Below are 12,458 nucleotides of genomic sequence, written 5' to 3'. Positions count from 1 at the left end.
CAAAAATATCTTCCAGCAAAAATAATGTTTTAGAGCTGCATCCAAATGCCAACAGTATTTAAAACACTTAAATATATCAAAGAAGCACTCATTGGGAGTGATAGGTTACCTGACAGTGTTTACTTTACACCTTGTGTATTTGTTTATGGAAAATTATGTATTAAAAGTAAAAATTCCTAGACCAAGACAATATAACCCACCTTGGTCTTCCATGTTTGGGCGCGTGGTGCTTAGCTGCCTAGTGGAATTAAACCCCAGCACTTGGAAACACTTGGTGTTTCTGACTCAAAGTAGCTATTTTATGAAACCATTAGTGATGGAAAAGTGATAAGGAACACTCCCAGCAAACTATATAAAAGCTAGATTCCTAGTTATTTCTTTCCACTTTTCCCAGCAAGCAGCTGTTCCTGATGATGAAAGTGAAAGAATTGCTGAAAGGTATTGCTAATGGGCAACCTGGTCTAGTGGAAGGTGTATGGTCCCTGCCTATGCCAGGGGGGTTGGAACTATTAAGGTCCCTTCCAGCCCAAGCCATTCTGTGATTCTATGATTCTTACACAGAAAAATTAATCCCTAAATCTAACAAAGCTGTAAAGAAGATACCATTCTTCATTAAGATTCTGAAATTTATACTCAAAAAATTGCCCAGTTTTACAATATTTCAGTCTTCAGGTTGAGAAAATATCAGTAGAAGAACTAAGCTATACATGTAGTATATTTCTAGAAGAAATCTCTCTCTCCTGCTTACTCTCTTTCCCTCCCTGTATTTTTCATCACACTTCTAATTCACTAATCAGTTTTGTTACAGGACTTTGTAAGCAGGAATTCAGTTTCAGTTTTAGCTGTACATGTGTAAGGTCAGGGGTCAGGAGGCTGACATCTTTCAGGGAAATAGTTTACGCACTAGATTTTTGGTTTGGGAAGGACTGTCTTCCCTTTGTAATGAGTTCCACTGATGAGGATAAAATCTGGTTTCTCTGGTCCAGAGAGAATAAAAAAAAATGGACTTGGTTCTACTTGCCAGAGAAGAAGAGAGTAAGGTTATTGATGCTGTCCCAAGGACACAGCCAATACTTTACAATCATTTGAATGTGTATTAAAAAAACCATTGGAAACCAGAATTGGAGCCTAGCACACCCCTCCAGGATGCCAGCCCTTAACATTATAGCAGTTGTGATAAGGTATAAAGAGGGAAGTGGGGCATTAGATTTAATTCTTGAAGCTTAAACCATGCTTAACCATGCTTAGCTTAAACCATGTTGTGGTTGCCATTGCGTCTCCTGAGACGCCAGTTCCTGTTAGTACTCAATAGGTGCTCCCCAGGAATGCCTGGCAGACAGAGCTTTCCTCAGGGGACTTAAGAAGAATGTTGATATTCTGGATGCTAACCAGGTTTAGGCAGGATATGACATTAACTTAGTGCTAGGCTTCAAACCAAACGTCTTCAGTGCCCTGGGAGACTTTATGCTATGGCTCTTAGGAGGCTCAGGTGCTTCCTAAATTAATCAGCAGCTTTGGGCTTTAGTGGAGTATGAGGAGCTGCATGTTATGAGATCAGTTCTTTGGAACATAGAGGAGAGAGAGGATCTTGACTGCTTCTGATTTTGACAAAGGGATCACAAAAAAACCACTCCATCCTAGGCTGAAAGGAGTTTTGAAAGAAGATTAGTGGTTTTGTGGAGAACCATAATATGAATAAACAATGTACACAGTGGCTTGCTTGGGGTGGGGTAGAGGCAGAAACTGAAGTAGCACAAAGTAGATGGAGCCCTTAGAGATGACAGCTTTTTCCTGGGTTTTATGCTGACACATTTGTTAAGGAATTCATCACACAATAGTAAGCAAGTAAAACTTTGCATGTAAATACTATATTAATATTTTATATTGTGATGCTAAGTTTATTTAAAGTGAAGCAAAAGTCTACAATACTGAAACCAAAAAACCAAAATCCACTGGTTCCTATTCTGCATTCATACATTATTATGAATTAATCTGATGGAGTTTGACTTTTTCATAGCTGGACACTCACTGAGGAATTCAACGATAGTAGTGGGGTTGGAAAACTGAAGGAAGCTCAGCAGTATTGTGTGCAGTGACAAAGCATGAAGGGATTGGCTTCATTGGTGGCCTCATTGCAAAGTGTACAGTCTCAACTCTGCATGCCTAAATCACTAAGTGTACACACAAAGGGAAACCTGGAAGTATTCAGGTTTCAACTAATATTTTGATTCAACTATAATAATTTTGGCAACATTCATAAATGGAAGTAAGAAAGCAACTGGGGAAGATTGCTTTTGTATTTTAGCTAAGAGGGAAGCAGGAGGGATGCATGGAGATGTGTGGAAACCTGGAACCATTTCTTGGTTCTTCAGTGACTCTTGTGGCTGTGTAAAGCAGGGTAGAAACTTCCAAACTTCTGAGTGGAGTCACTCCCCATCTTCTGCCCAGGGCAGACTGGCATTGCATTAGAGATGTTTTCCACTTCCCAGAGCTAGTAAAAAGATCAGTACAAATTAAAAATCTTGGATAATCTAATTAACCAAATCTTGTTGATTTGTTTTATCTAGCCAGTTTGAAGATATTTATTTTCCTCCTCTTCTCTATCCTGGCTCCTAGTAAAGAGACCAGAACAATTTAAAGTTGAATTTCAAGTTAAATTATTTTTAATGCTCAAAATTTCAGATAAAATTTGAAGTAAATCTCCTTAGCTTCTGAAATTTAATCATCAATAACAAACTGTCTATCTTGCAAAAAGATAGTAAATTTATTTGAAAAGGAGAGTAACGAAGTATTTTGTAAAATATAAATATTAATTAAGTTTCCATGTACTAATTCTGGAGTGACTCTAGCCAAATACAACAAAGAGATTTGATCTTTGCTAAAAATGGACTGCTTGGCAGCCTTTTTGTGCTTTTTTATAGATCAAACCTTATAAAGAAGTCCTGTCTCCAGCTGTCTCTAGCACTATATGAGAGATAGCAGTTAAATCATTTCAAGAAGTGATTAGTCATGGCAAATATGCTTACCGTGGACTCTTTAAAAATCAGCTTTGCTCTCTTATGATTTCATGGAACTGTTTGTCTGGGAGGTGTTTTTTTAATGTATAAAATGCTAATGTTAAACCAATTGCATTTTGATTCTTTTTCCATGCTGAGTCTGACATAATAGAGAAAACAGTAGCCAAATAGCAGTAACTTGTGCAGATTATGCCACATCCAGCTTTACTAAATAACCTGCTGAAGACTATTCATTACAAAGATCAGGCTAGGAGAATGCAATGACAGTAAACTAGCAAGGAGATATGGCATAAATACATATGTTTGGCCTTCCTATCTCAAGATTTATGGTCCTAGTCTGTCAGCAGCATTTACACTTAGGTCTACACTGGCTAGCCACTTTCTCAATCCTCAGTTCAGAAGCTACTTTCTAGTTCTTCATCACTCATAAGTAATATTCTCCAGAAAATTTAGAATCTACTTCTAGGAAACTACTGAACTGGGAAAAAAAAAGGATGTAGACCTCCAAGAGACCTCTACCAGAGGACTTAAGTGCTTCAGTTATTAGGCTGGAAGCCTACTTACTCATAACAAGCCTTGCTTTAATTTGAGCATGCTGGCTGTGCAGGTGGAATAGCACATTCCTTGAAAATAATACCGAGGCTGAAACTATCACAGAATAGAATAAAACAGTACTGCAGTAACAGTTCCTCATTCATTTGCAGAGAATGAAGGTCAGGAGAGTGATCTGTTAGCCTGATCTGATTAAACTTCTCATGTTGGTTGACTGAACTCTTACCTACAAGGTTTAAGCTCCTTAAGGAAGAATACATAATATAGGTAAAAGCCCAGAGCCAAGTACGTAATCACTAAATTACAATTTAAAGTCTTAGTAAGGACAGCCTTTATTTCCTCTAAGATTTCAGAAGCACACTCTGCTTTAGGCAACTGTGACTCACCAAGTTTGCATGCAAGGAGTTTGGTTTAAAAGTCAGCGAAAAACAGATCTATCGAGATAAACCTCAAATCTTGTTGGACCTGTTTACTTCCACTGCTTTTGATATGAAACTCTCTAGATAAGAAGCCACAAACTGACTGAAAAGCTGTAGGGAGAGGGAAAAGATTTAGTTTGAATTCCAGTTTACTGTTTTCACAACAGTGTTTCTATTTATATGTATAATCCCTGGTAGGGCAACTCACCAATTGTTTAGAGACTGAGAATACTTAAAAGCGGTTGTACACAAATAAATGTAGAAAAATATAAAAGCTTGAATTCAGTAAGATATAAAGTGGACATGGCTGTATGGATGCTTATTAAATGTAACATGGTAAGTACTATTTGGGGATTTCCTAAAATAATGTGAGTATTGGATATTTCTGCTGCTTCTTATCTTGCCTTCTCTGAGCCTAATGGTTCAGTAATCTTCATACCAGGTAGCACCTTGCAGTAGCTCTTCTTCTCTGAAAGAAAATAGTTTATTGACAAGAACTGAAATAATGATTTCACTATCTGAAATTGTGCTGATTTCTCATGCACGTTGGATAAACTACCTGAGAATGTGGACCTGAAGCACATTTGATTCAGGAGTTGATTCTATTTTGAAGCCTGAGAGGGAATCAAGGGGATAGAGGGGAGCAGGAGAGGCAGGTGGATGAGAGTTTAGGGAAAAGTCAATGGAAAAAGAAGCTTCTTAAATCTGGTCAGGAAATAATATCCCCTGATGGTGAGAACTTATAAGATTTGGACAGATTTTTTCTTTTTCATTTAAGGACAAAGCTGAGATCTGAAGTATGATGAAATCAGAGTAATTTTTGCTTTAACAGTTCATTAACAGTCAGTGTTTGTGATAGCTTTAAAATGGTAAAATATATAATTCTAAGTTCCAGTTTTCCAAGGAATGTAGTATCTATAGATAATTCTTCTATTTTGTTTACTTTAAATTGATTAGAGTTTTCACTGAGGATAAAAAAAAGTCTGTAATCAGGAAACAAGTAGTGCCAAAGGCCAGCAGGAATGATGAGAGTCACTCTGGGGAGAAGGATAAGGCTCCACAAGCAAAATGGACTCTGTTTTTTTGTTACCCTGCTGTGCCTTGTTACCCGGCTGTGTCACCTACTCTTGCTGTAGAATTTGAGACAAATATCTTTTAAGGGATTTTAATAGGTGTGTGTGATAATTTAATTAATATCAAAGTAATCTTGTAGATTAACAGATTTTTTTTGTTAGGATGTGCCCATACATATCAAATCTTAGCAAGTTAGGTTTTCTTGCCTAGGGTGATGGGAGGGGAGGGAAAGAGTAAATAGTAAATTAATTAAAATATATTATTTCAGATATTCCCAAACTGTGTATTAAATGCAGTCAAACTTGTTGTAGTACAATAACAGAATAAACATTCTGCAGGAGGTGGGAACAGGCTCCCATGTTTGCAGAGAGAGGAGACAGGTTTTAATCCAAAACCTCAGTGTTAGCCTTCTTTTCAGATGTTCACGAGTTGATTGATTTCCTTATCCATACGTTCTGCTTTACTAAACAGAGTCTTAATCAAAGGGTTGTGAAAGCTGAGCATTTCTGCTTTTTCTCAGCTGTGGATTCTGTCCTGCTCTGTACAACCAGACAAACCTTTAGAGCAGCAGAAACTATAGTCAGCAGTACCTTGTGTCCTAATCACAAGGATATACAGCAATCATCTTTTTTTTTTGCTGCTACCACAATGATTATTTGGAATTTTTTAATACTTCAAACAGTGTCTAAGTCTCAAAACATTACATAGCTCGATGATTTAACGCATTGCCAGAATACATAGTTTCAGTATTCTGGGAGAACATAGCAAATGCTGGACAACTGGGAAAAAAGGTAAGAAACTCCTTCATAGTTTGGCATTCATTCCTCCCTACTAATAGTTTCAAAACAAATATTTAACTTTATGCTAAGTTAAACATCTCTTATAAAGTGTTTTTGCTTTATATTTCAGGAAAAACCCAATATATACATAGAGGATATAAACAAATCAGTTTCTTCCTGCCAGAGTATTTTCTAATGGAAATTGGGGCAGGAATGAAAATGTGCAAACAGAATCGCATTATAACCAGCCTAGGTTTGCAAAGCGTTATCTCAGAATAATGCAAATAACATTAATACATTAAGATGAGGACAGCATTATAAAGGATATTTTTTGTATGAATCACTATGTACACCAAACACTAACCTGCAATAATCATGACCTTAATAATCATTATTCCAGGAGTAATGTGTAACCCAGACTTCCTCAAGAGAGTCATTGCCTAAACTTATACTAGAACCTCGATTGGAATAATACATCTCTCTGTATTATCTGTATGATATATATCTCTATCATATGGATAATGTATAATATAGAGAGATATTTTCAACTAGAATTATGTTAGGTAAAAAGATTATTCAATCTCTTCACAGGGACGATATAGGCAGTATACTGTCCCAGAGATTTTTTCCTAAGGATTCATTTGACCTTTCTTGAGCCTCCCAAAGTGAACACCCTAAATTATTCCATAGCATCACTCCAGAGTCTTAAGTCAACAAAAGGCTTTGTATCTCCAAATATTTGCTTCTCGTATGATAGCACAGTACACATAGGATTCCATAATCAGGAATTCCACCTGATATTTATAAAATGTAACCTTGTCTCAGCTGTTGAGGTCCTCTGATAAAGGTAAGGTCTTGCTGAATATTTTCACATTCCTTGAGTTCAAGATATTTTGACTGAAAAAATGCAAGGGTTTTTTTTTCCAGTGGTGTTTGTTCCTACATCACTCTAACAACAGAGTACAACCCAGATCAAAGCAGTGCTGCTGTATAAGGTCAGATCCTTCATTTAATCCTCTACTGCAAGGAACTCTGACAAAAGGATCTTCCTCCCCTTTCAAATACCCTTTTTCAAAACACAAATTCAACTCAAATACTATTGAAAGTTACATGAGAGAAAAAAACATCACATACTAACAGTCTCTACACTTACTTACTGTAGGTACTTCATGCTTCTCCTCTCTTAGCTGTTCCTCCTGCCTTTCTGCCAGAATGGTTGTCAGAAGGATGCAGGAGGGGGAGCAGCCCTTTGACAGCTCAGAGTAACTGCTGTATCAGATGAGGAGATGTCCGTGGTTTGGCATTTGCCACAGACTCACATTTATGGTTAAACACAGTGTAGCTTTTTACTCTGCCTTTCATGCAATTTATAATTGAAAAGCAGCAGAAATCTAGCAGAAGAATAAGCAGTAGTCTGAATAACAGTTTGCTCTTAGGCGACAAATTATACCAATAAATTTTACTGATCATGTGGGACCCATGATAGGGCTGGAAGAAAAAAACCAGAGATGTGATGAGAAATGAGAACACACAGAGTAGGAAGGGGAGCAAGAGCTGGTTAACTGGCACACTGTCGGTGTCATCATTGCTAAAGCTGGTGTGAAAACAACATTACAGTGTGTTTGAGCTACCAATGAGAACAGATGAGAGCAAAACTTGGGAGTGATTGAATGAAATCAGGAGGTTTCCAAAGCACAATATTCTGCTTCAGAAAAGGTGGGGACATGCTGATTGCATGCTTGTCTCTCTATTAAATCCCTAACTGGTTTAGCTTTGTGATTTTTGAAAGGGTCAGCCAAAGCTTTGACCCTTTTAGAGGACATCTAACTGATCTACTTTCAAGTCACAAAGTCCACAGCTGCTTCTGGAGTTGGCAACACATAAATAAGGCTGGGTATCTAGATCAGTACAGCTGAGCATTGCAGGGCAGGGAGCTCTGTACCTGAAAATAGGAACACAGATCTATTTTAACAGCTGCAAAGGTTACCAGCTCCAATATAGTCACTGTGGTTTAATCATCTGAGGAAACATTGGCGTGTGATCCTTGCCTTTCACACAGATTGCTGCTTACAAGTCTTTCCAAGTAAGAGATAGTAGTATTTTCAGGTTACTTTACGATGGTGGACATGGTGGTAAGAGGGATTACTTCTGCTCCTTTGTGCATTGCTGAGTTATCCTTCCCCTGTTTTACAGATAAGGAAAGCTTATATTGCTGGTTGTTTGTTTCTTCTGAGAGCTGTAATATTTCCAGTGGATGCCTAACAGGAAACCCATGTATAGTAAATCATTCTATGGAGAACTGCCCTACTGACATCTGGGTTTTTGGGTCATTCAGTCCTTACTTTCTCCCAACCTCTTTTTCCATTTTCTGACTTTTGTAGGTTTATATCAATTTGTCTGGTCAAATGTCTATAACTGGAAATATTCCAAATATATAATGCTATTATATTATCAGTATTCCTTTTTATTTCTTGATACTGGAACACTCTGGAAATAGGAATATTGAAGCAGTATAAGAAAGTGTGCAGATATTTTTTATTCACTGATATTCGTTTTCGATTGTCTAAATCTAAAGACAAGGAGAGGAAGTTTCTGCCCCAAGTAACAGGAATACTGACACTACATTATGAAACAATTATTATCTGGCAGAAACTGGGAGATTTTTTGTAAGGCGGGACCCGCGGACGGACGCAGCTCCAGCTCAACTTGGAGCAGCGGACGCCTCGGTAGCTATTCCTGCTGTGACCGCGAGAGGGCAGCCCGTGCCCATTAAAGCATTGCCTGAACTCGGCTTTGGAAGACCTTGGCCTTTGGGGGGTTTTAATTATTCTGCTTCATTTTAATTAAAACTTTGTGGAGACTAAAAATGAAACTGTTTAAAAAGCGTACTGTAATGCAATCTCCAAATTGTTTGAGGCCATTTTAACACTACTGTACAAATTTCTCCGTATAGCCTTTCATTTAGTTCTTGTATGGTTTCAGTAGGATATGCTTATCTCCTCTGCCAAGAGTAAATAATCTCCATAAATAAGATGCTACACCTTTAAAGTCAGTTCCTTAATTGAATATTTTTTAATTTATTCAGGAAAAACAAGGTAGGGAATTTAGTGCTGCCTTCTTAGAGCAGCTTTCTAATGGAAATGTGGCTCTACTAACTTTCCAAATTTTAGATACTATTTCCCTCGTCAATAGGACATCAGATAAATCTTTTGCATGTGAGCTCAGTTTTTCTGTCTGTAAAACAAATATTTCAACTTTAGTGGTGTAAATTGTGGAGTGTAGCTATATATTATAAAAGCATACTGTGCTAGTTTTTTTAAAGCAATCGTCTTTCCCCTTTGATATTGCCATCGTGTCTCTCAGCCATGCATTTACAAGCCTGAGCATTCAATGGGAACTGCTGCAGGTTCAGCACTTTTGAGAAACAGCTTACTTAAAAGTCTAAAGTTGGATTTAGCAGCTTAACACTTTTGGAAAACTTGCTACGTTTTCATAACAAGTTATGAAAATCCTCATAACTTATTGTTTTTAAGGCAAATATCTATCCAGTATGTTTATGCTGCAACCAGTTTCAATTTTTTTACTTTTACTCCAATAACTTATCCTGGTTAAGAAAGCTTTCCTTTACTTAGGGTGAGAGAACTGTCAGAATCCCTCTCAACCCCATTTCTGTAACAGACAGTACAATGTTATTTAAGTCAAGTTGAAGGCCTGGTAATTCTGCTAGATATCCAGAAAATTACCTAGGGAGGGAATAAAGTTTAATCACAACTAAACTAAAGGACATATATAAAAATAATGCACCCTACTCACTTCTTTTATAAAGGAATTGGGTCGAAATAAACTGTGCATATTACTCTTGAATTCCATGAAACCATAACATCAAATGTTTTTTTGTCACAGCATAATTTAAATCATTTGCACAAGAGGTGAGTTCAAGATCATGTATTTATTAGTTTGACTAATTTTATTTTTCACTTCACTTGTATTCTTCTTTACCAAAAGAGAACATATGAGAGAAGGGCAGCAGTCCCAAATATACTTGAAAAGAACTGGCATTAGCTCTGACTTTGTCTTATGTGTTGAACAAAGATAAGTTAATTTATCCTTGAATCTAGAAACTGAATGCAGTCTAGAACAAGGCAGAAAAAGCATGTTTTTGTAGTTCTGCTGCCACTGGATCCAAGATCTGCCTGACTACCAGAGATCAGGAGTCTATGCCAAACAGTGGAAATTATAAAAGACTTTCAGTTGTGAACAAGAAGCTTACAATAAACAATGGAGAAAAAAATTTCAAAGAGGAAACATAAAATAATCTGACGCATCCTTGGGTTAGCTGGTAGACAACAGAAGTGGAGAACAAATACTAAAATTCAAGCCATGAATACAATAACCACCACATCCTTCCTTTTCTTCCCCTGCTTCCCCCTTCCCTTTCATCAGGTTACAAGAGCAGTGCTTTATTTAAGACAACATCCTCTTCTGAGGGCTATATGTGCTTTTTGAAATGTGCAATGTGCACCACAGTTTCCCAGTCAATCTGTGCTGTAGAATCAAAGCTTTTTTCTCTCCTGCCCCCTACTAGTATTTCAAGCGAGTGATGAAAGTGAAAACTAAAAAATATCTTTAAATTTTCAGACTGCTTAAAGTAGTGAAGCTAAGACAAGTGGGTACTCTAAGCTTTGAGAACCTAAAGCTAACTTTAACTTTTCATCAGTAATATTCTATAATCCTTAGTCTATAATCCTTAGTTCCTTTTATTTCTGTAGGTAACACAAATAGCAATTGCTATTTCCCAGCTGGCTGCAAATGGAGAATGATCATGCTCTAAAAGCATACTGAAAATGGGGGAACTGGGTAGAAAAGTTTAAATGTAATATCTGTACATACAACAAGAAAATATCACTGGTTGTGACATTCACTTTCTGTTAGCATTTCACAAATTTTCTCTACAGCTGTATCACAATACTGCAGAAGTCAGCAATGAAAAGTTTAGGTTCCTTGCCAGAAAATACATCTCATAATTACAGAATGTATCAACCTCTCAGATTCACAGAATGGTTGAGGTTAGAGAAGACCTCTGGAGGTCATTTGGTCAAACTTCCTTGCTCAAAACCACCTGCCCAAAACCATGTCCAGATGGCTTTTACAGATTTCCAAGAATGAAGACTCCAAAACCTCCTTAAGCAAACTGTGCCAGTGCTCAGTCACTGTCACAGTGAAAAAAGTATTTCCTAATGTTCACCTGGAACCTCCTCTGTTTCAGTTTGTGCCTCTTGTCCTGTCAGTGAGCACCACTGAAAAGAGCCTGGCTCTACCCCCTTTGCATCCTCCCTTCAGGTATTTATATACATTGGTAAAATCCCTCTGTACAACATATAGTTGCAGATAACTTAAAATTCAAAACTTGACTGAAGATATTGATGAGCACCATTAACACATTCATTGTCCTTCCTATCTGCAAGCTAAGTGAAGCAATTTGCTGCTGTGCTGTTAAGGCTAAAGCCTAACACAGCTAACAGACAAATGCCTTTTAGTTCATACTTGGTGTGAAAAGCCTGTGCAGCTGCAGCCACACTGAGCTCAAGTTATAACATTCTGTGTTCATTGAAACGTTTCACTTCAGAAAGTGTGGGTCAAGAGAGATGCTTTAAGTACCCCATACTCTGAAATTCTAGCATTAATGTGAATTTAGTAATGATTCCACCTGTTTTGAAGAAGATCCAATTAAAATTAGACACAGCATTTTAAGTTCCAAAAAAAGAGTATAAAGTCAGCAAACTTACTTGGTTATTGAATGGATTTTTAAGTTTTATTTTGTCAATTTCAGCTGGGTTTGGTAACAGCTGGAGAAAAAAAAAGGAAAAACCCTTTATCCTTTATGTCTCCATTTTATCTGATTTTTAACATGTAGTCAACCATTTTTTCTCCAACTGAGTATCTAGGGCTTCTCATGAAATACTATTGGGTTCTGAATTCTTTATTGGAAATTCACTTTTTGAAAGAATCGCTAGGAAGGATCTTATTGTTAAGTTATGTAATATTTTGAAATAATTTACACTGCATTGTTTTCATGAAAAACTGTGTTCATCACAGCAGCAACTGCAGGCAGCAGTTGGCTATTCTTTCATTTTCAGCCTCTTCTGGTGTCATTAGATCATAAAGTTTTCAGGACAGTGGCACTTTGCAGTTGCAAGGTTCTGGCTACTCTGCTCAGAGCAGTCCCAAAAGGTATTAGACAAGAACTTTTAAGAGTTTTTCTGTGACACAGCTGGGCCTATACTGTAATGGATCCTGATAACCATTTTGGTCCATCCTCAAGAAAACCTGCTTGATTTATAGCCAACTTCAGGCATTCTAGGGAAAGAGGACATGTTCCATGAATCTGTCACCTCCTTGGTTGAATCAGTGGCAGTACTTTTTTATGGTGCTTTACAAAGTCAGTGTTCTAGTGGCTGTATCACTCTTCACATAAGCAAATCTTACTGGGATTACTTCTTTCCTGCCTTTGATCAGCATGTAGAAGTTCAGTGACATTTTCACAAGGCCAGCCCTTTCCTCATTTGCCCCATCCTCTCAACTTGGGGGAAAACAGATGCTCCAATTGCTCCCATTGA

This window comes from Molothrus ater, chromosome 4 (assembly GCF_012460135.2).
Source record: "Molothrus ater isolate BHLD 08-10-18 breed brown headed cowbird chromosome 4, BPBGC_Mater_1.1, whole genome shotgun sequence".
Classification (NCBI taxonomy): Eukaryota; Metazoa; Chordata; class Aves; order Passeriformes; family Icteridae; genus Molothrus; species Molothrus ater.
This window is presented reverse-complemented; position numbering follows the sequence as displayed.